This window comes from Balaenoptera ricei, chromosome 11 (genome assembly GCF_028023285.1).
Source record: "Balaenoptera ricei isolate mBalRic1 chromosome 11, mBalRic1.hap2, whole genome shotgun sequence".
Taxonomy (NCBI): Eukaryota; Metazoa; Chordata; class Mammalia; order Artiodactyla; family Balaenopteridae; genus Balaenoptera; species Balaenoptera ricei.
In genome coordinates, this window is record NC_082649.1 from 39,348,010 (window position 1) to 39,354,616 (window position 6,607).

Sequence of the window (6,607 nt, forward strand, 5' to 3'; positions counted from 1 at the left end):
ATGATGGGGCCTCTGGGTGCCTGGTGTGGCCTGGAGTGGCTGCTGGGTCTCTACTTCCTCTCCTACATCCCCTTCACCCTGCTCGTGGACCTGCAGGCGGTGGTGCCGTGTGATCTCTGAGATCCCCGTGGAGCTGAGAAACCTGCAGCAGTGGTTTCTCAGGAGTTTAAAGACCCCCTGCTACAGAACCCCCTGGTGTGGTTTAAGTCCTTCCTGTTTTGGGAGCTTGTGTTTCAGCTCCCCTTCTTTCCCATTGCAACATATGCCTTCTTCAAAGAAGGCTGCAGGTGGATCCACACCCCTGCAATCATCTACTCGGTTCACATCATGACAACTCTGATTCTAATCCCCTCCACATTTCTACTCGAGGATTTCTCCAAAGCCAGTTGTTTCAGAGGACAAGGACCTAAGACTTTCCACGAACGACTATTCCTTATATCTGTCTACACCCCCTACTTTCTCATCCCTCTCATACTTCTGCTTTTCATGTTGTGGAACCCCTCCTACAAGTCTGAGGAGAAAAGAAAGAAAAAATGAGGAAGAATAACCCCGGGTCCAGTGGAGAGGTGACCACGGGGCAGTTTCCTGTTGGACCCAGTACCAGGAAAATGCTCAGAACCCATATTTTCAGTAGTATTTGAAACACACCAGCAGCAACACACACGACCAAGACACTGGCAGGAGGCCCATCAAACCCTCACCTTCCAAGGGTACTGGCACAAACAGACCAATCACCTGAGGATGAGCAGAGGGGTGTGGGCTAGGTTTTAGGGAAATGGTGCCAAAGGCCTCACTGTGTGCCCAAGTGCCATTGCAGGATTACTAAAGGCAGGACCAGACCAGAAACTAGATAAACTTCCAAGCAACACGGCCTACTTGGCATGTTCATGAGTCATGTGACCCACAGTATACATGTGACTAACCCTTTGACTCATGATTCTCTACAGCATATCACTGGGATGTCTCAGGCCATTTTTAAGTTTGAAGTTATGCCTCTGTAATATTCATAAAAAATTGTTTTCTTGTCCCCACCCCTAGATGGGGGTGAGCTATTCTGTAAGAGGTTTAAACTTAGTTTTCCTTAAGGTTCAACCTTGGCATGACTTTCAGTCAGAAATGGGTCAAATTGGAAGGTGTATTGTTTCTGTCTTAAACAGGTCATCCAGGAGAAGAGATTTTTTAAAGCCTCCTTGTTTATCCTCTTTCCAAGCCTTAGTCTTCTATTACTTTTTACAGACCACCTAACATAAGTTCCTTTACTCTGAGATCTGGTGTCTCATACCTGAGCTGGAGGTGTGCCTCCTACTGGATAACTTCATCCTACCTAATAGTTTAATAATTCCTTCCTGTCTTGTTCAGTCAAAGGTAGCGGGTGAGGGGAGCTGGGCATGACAGGTCCAGTGTGTGCATATAGGGTCTCTTCACGTTACTATTTGATATTATGCTAGCATTCTCTAAATTCATACTCAAGGCCAACTCAAAAAAAAAAAAAAAAGACTTGTGAACACATGGAAAATGGTAGACGCTGGTCCTGGTTAGTTCCCCATTTTTGCCTGTTTTGCTTACAAGCCCTAAAGGTCTGATTGTTGGGAGTATCGTCTGACTCGTGTGTCTGGTCAAAATAAAGGTAGGTGCTGACCAAAAAAAAAAAGGGGGGGGGACTTCCCTGGTGGCGCAGTGGTTAAGGATCTGCCTGCCAATGCAGGGGACATGGATTCGAGCCCTGCTCCAGGAAGATCCCACATGCCGCAGAGCAACTAAGCCTGTGTGCCACAACTACTGAGCCTGCGCTCTAGAGCCCACAAGCTGCAACTACTAAAGCCCGCACGCCTAGAGCCCATGCTCTGCAACAAGAGAAGCCACTGCAATGAGAAGCCTGCGCATCACAATGAAGAGTAGCCCCCGCTCACCACAACTAGAGAAAGCCCACGCACAGCAGCGAAGACCCAACACAGCCAAAAATAAATAAAATTTAAAAAAATTTTTTTAAAGCTTTAAAAAATATGCCCAATTTATTTAAAAAAGAAAAGGAAGAAATAAAATTGTCTCTACTTGTAGATGACATGATTTTATATACAGAAAACCCTGAAGACTCCACCAGAAAACTGTTAGAACTAAGAAATAATGTCAGTATAGTTGCAGGACACAAGATTAACATTAAGAAATCAGTGGTGGGGACTTCCCTGGTGGCGTAGGGGTTAAGAATCCACCTGCCAGTGCAGGGGACAGGGGTTCGAGCTGGTCCGGGAAGATCCCACATGCCTCAAAGCAACTAAGCCCATGCGCTACAACTACTAAGACTGCGCTCTAGAGCCTGCGAGCCACAACTACTGAGCCCACGTGCCACAACTACTGAAGCCCGCACTCCTAGAGTCCATGTTCCGCAATAAGAGAAGCCACCGCAGTGAGAAGCCTGCACACCACAGCGAGGAGTAGCCCCTGCTCGCTGCAACTAGAGAAAGCACACTCACAGCAACAAAGACCCAAAAATAAATAAATAAAAATCAGTGGTGTTTCAGTACACTAACAACGAATTATCTGAAAAAGAAATCAAGAAAATATCCCATTTACAATAGCATCAAAAACAATAAATACTCGGGAATAAATTTATGCAAGGAAATGAAAAATCTCTATGCTGAAAACTATAAGACGTTGATAAAAGAAACTAAAGAAGACACAAATAAATGGAAAGGCATGCCATGCCTCTGGATTGGAAGAATTAATACTGTTAAAACATCCATACTACCCAAGCTAACTATTCAGTGCAATCTCTATCAAGATTCCAATGGCATTTTTTAACAGAAGTAGAAATAATCATTCTAACTTTTATATGGAACCACAAAAGACCCCAAAGAGCCAAAACAATCCTGACCAAGAAGAACAAAGCAGGAGGCATCATTCCTGATTTCAAGCTATATTATAAAGCTATAGTCATCAAAACAGTTTGGTGCTGGCATAAAAACAGACACATATACCAATGGAATAGAATTGAGAGCCTATTTGCTAGAAAATAAACCCATTCATACACAGTCAACTAGTATTTATTAAGGGAGCCAAAAATACTCAGCAGAGAAGATAGTCTCTTCAATACAACGATGGTGGGAAAATTGAACATTCATGCATAAAAGAATAAAACTAGACCCCTATCTCATACCACTCACAAAAATTAACTCAAAATGGATTAAAGACTTAAAATTTTAAGACCAAATGACAAATGCTGGAAAGGGTGTGGAGAAAAGGGAACCCTCCTACACTGTTGGTGGGAATGTAAGTTGGTGCAGCCATTATGGAGAACAGTATGGAGGTTCCTCAAAAAAAACTAAAAATAGAGTTGCCATATGATCCAGCAGTCCCACTCCTGGGCATATATCTGGACAAAACTATAATTCAAAAAGATACATACACCCCTATGTTCACAGCAGCACTATTCACGATAGCCAAGACATGGAAATAACCTAAATGTCCACTGACAGAGGGATGGATAAAGAAGATGAGGTACCTATGAACAATGGAATACTACTCAGCCATAAAAAAAGAATGAAATAATGCCATTTGCAGCAACATGAATGTAACTAGAGATTATCATACTAAGTGAAGTAAGTCAGAAAGAGAAAGACAAATACCATATAATATCACTTATATGTGGAATCTAAAATATGACACAAATGAACCTATCTAGGAAACAGAAACAGACTCACAGATATAGAAAACAGACTTGTGGTTGCCAAGGGGGAAGGTGAGTGGGGGAGGAAAGGACTGGGAGTTTGGGATTAGCAGATGCAAACTATTATATATAGGATGGATAAACAACAAGGTCCTACTGTATAGCACAGGGGACTATATTTAATATCCCATGATAAATCATAATGGAAAAGAATATTAAAAAGAATGTAGGGACTTCTCCTGTGGTCCAGTGGTAAACAATTCACCTTCCAATGCAGGGGACGCGTGTTCGATCCCTGGTTGGGAAACTAAGATCCTAACATCCTGTGGGGCAACTAAGCCCACGCGTCACAACTAGAGAGGAAACCCGCACGCTACAACTAGAAAGAAGCCCGAACAGTGCAATGAAGAGCCCACGCACCACAATGAAAAAGATCCCACGTGCCTCAACAAAGATCCCGCGTGCCGCAACTAAGACCTGACGCAGCCAAAAAAATTAATTAATTAAATAAATTAAATAAATATTTTTAAAAATTAATTTAAAAAAATAAAAATAAAAAGAATGTATATATATATGTGTAACTGAATCACTTTGCTGTACAGCAGAAATTAACAGCATATTGTAAATCAACTATACTTCAATTAAAAAAAAGAAAAGGAATTTAAAACTTAAAAAAAAGACTTAAATTGTAAGACTGAAAACCATAAAACTCTTAGAAGAAAATAGGAAAAAAGCTCCTTGACATGGGTCTTGGCAATGATTGTTTGGATGTGACACCTAAAGCAAGTGAAATACATCAAAACAAACAAGTGAAACTACAAACTGAAAAGCTTCTGCACAACAAAAGAAATGATCAACAAAATAAAATGACACTACAGAATTGGAAAAAAATATCTGCAATTCATATATCTGATAAGGGACTAAATCTGAAATATACAAATAACTCACACAACTCAATAGCAAAACCAAAATAAAACAAATACAGTTGACCCTTGAGCAACATGGGCATTAGGGGCATCAACTCTCCGAGCAGTCAAAAATCCGAGTTTAACTTTATAGTCAGCCCTCCTTCTCCTCAGTTCCACATCTGAGGATTCAACCAACCACAGATTATGCAGCACTGTATTTACCATTGACAAAAACCCACACATAAGTGGACCTTTATAGTTCAAACCTGTGTTGTTCAAGGGTCATTATAATCCAATTAAAAAATGGGCAAAGGACATGAATTAACATTTTTCCAAAGAAGATATAAAAATGGCCAACAGGTATAGGAAAAGGTACTCAACATCACTAATCATCAGGGAAATGCAAATCAAAACAACAAGATATCACTTTATACCTGGTAGAATGGCTATCATCAAAAAGACAAAGATAACAAATGCTGTCAAGGATGTGGAGAAAAGGGAACCCTTGTGTACTGCCGGTGGCATGGTAAATTGGTACAGCCATTATGGAAAAATATATGGAGGTTGCCCAAAAAATTAAAAATAGAAATACTATATGATTCAGCTATACTATTTCTGGGAATATATACAAAGGAAATGAAATACTATGTCACAGAGATATTTGCACCCCCATGTCCACTGCGGCATTATTTACAATAGCCAAGACATGTATACAACCTAAGTGTCCATCAACAGATGAACAGATAAAGAAGTAGTGGTATATACACAGTGGAATATTATTCAGCCATAAAAAGGAAGGAAATCTTGAGATTTGCAACAACATGGATGGACCTTGAGGGCATTATGCTAAGTGAAATAAGTCAGTCAGGGAAAGACAAATACTGTATAATCTCACTTATATGTGGAATCTTTAAAAAAAAAAAAAAAACTCATAGAGAAAAAGATCAGATTTGTGGTTACCAGAGGTTGGGTGTGAGGGAATTAGATGAAAGTGGTCAAAAGGTACAAACTCCCAGTTATAAGATAAATCAGTACTGGGGATGTAATGTACAACTTGATGACTACAGTTAACACTGCTTTATAGTATGTGTGGAAATTTTTAAAAGAGTAGATCATCACAAGGAAAAGCCATTTTTTCCTTTCTTTAAATCTGTATGGATGATGGACATTAAACTTATTATGGTAATCATTTCACAAGATGTGAGAGTCAGTGCTGTACACTTTAAACTTACATAGTGCTGTATGTCGATTATATTTCAATAAAACTGTATGTCGATTACATTTCAATAAAACTGTCAATTATATTTTCAATAAAAAGTATTTACTTCAATAAAAGAAATAATTTTATTTATTTCTTGAAATAAAATTTCAAGAAAAATTGAGAAAAAGACACTATCCACAGAGTAAAAAGGCAACCCACAGAATGGGAGAAAGTATTTGTAACATATATCTGATAAGGAATTAATATCCAGAATATATGGAGAACTCCTAAACTCAACAAGAAAATAATTGATTCAAAAAAGGACAAAGGACTTGAATAAACATTTCTACATAGATGATACACAAATGGCCAAGAAACACATGAAAAGATGCTCAACATCACTAATCAGAATTAAATATAAATCAAAACTACAATGAGATATCACCTTACATCCACTGTGATGGCTACTATCAAATAAACAGAAAACAAGTGTCAGAAAGTACATGGAGAAATTGGAAACCTTGTGCACTATCGGTGGGAATGCAAAAGCTACAGCCACTGTGGAAAACAGTGTGGCAGTTCCTCAGACAATTAAAAGTAGGATTACCATATGATCTAGCAATCCCACTACTGCGTATATACCCAAAAGAACTAAAAGCAGGTTTTTAAGAGATATTTTTACACCCATGTTCACAGCAGCATTACTCACAATAGCTAAAACATGGAAGTAACCCAAGTGTCCATCACTAAATGAAGGGATAGGCAAAACGCAGTATATGCATATAAAGGAATTTTTTTTTTTTCGGCTGTGCTGCGCGGCTGGCGGGATCTTAG

At 39.3% G+C, this 6,607-nt stretch overlaps 1 pseudogene; it reads left to right on the forward strand.

The window, feature by feature from the left end:
• On the forward strand, window positions 1-537 carry LOC132374019 (sigma intracellular receptor 2-like; annotated as a pseudogene).
• Window positions 538-6,607: the final 6,070 nt, after the last annotated feature.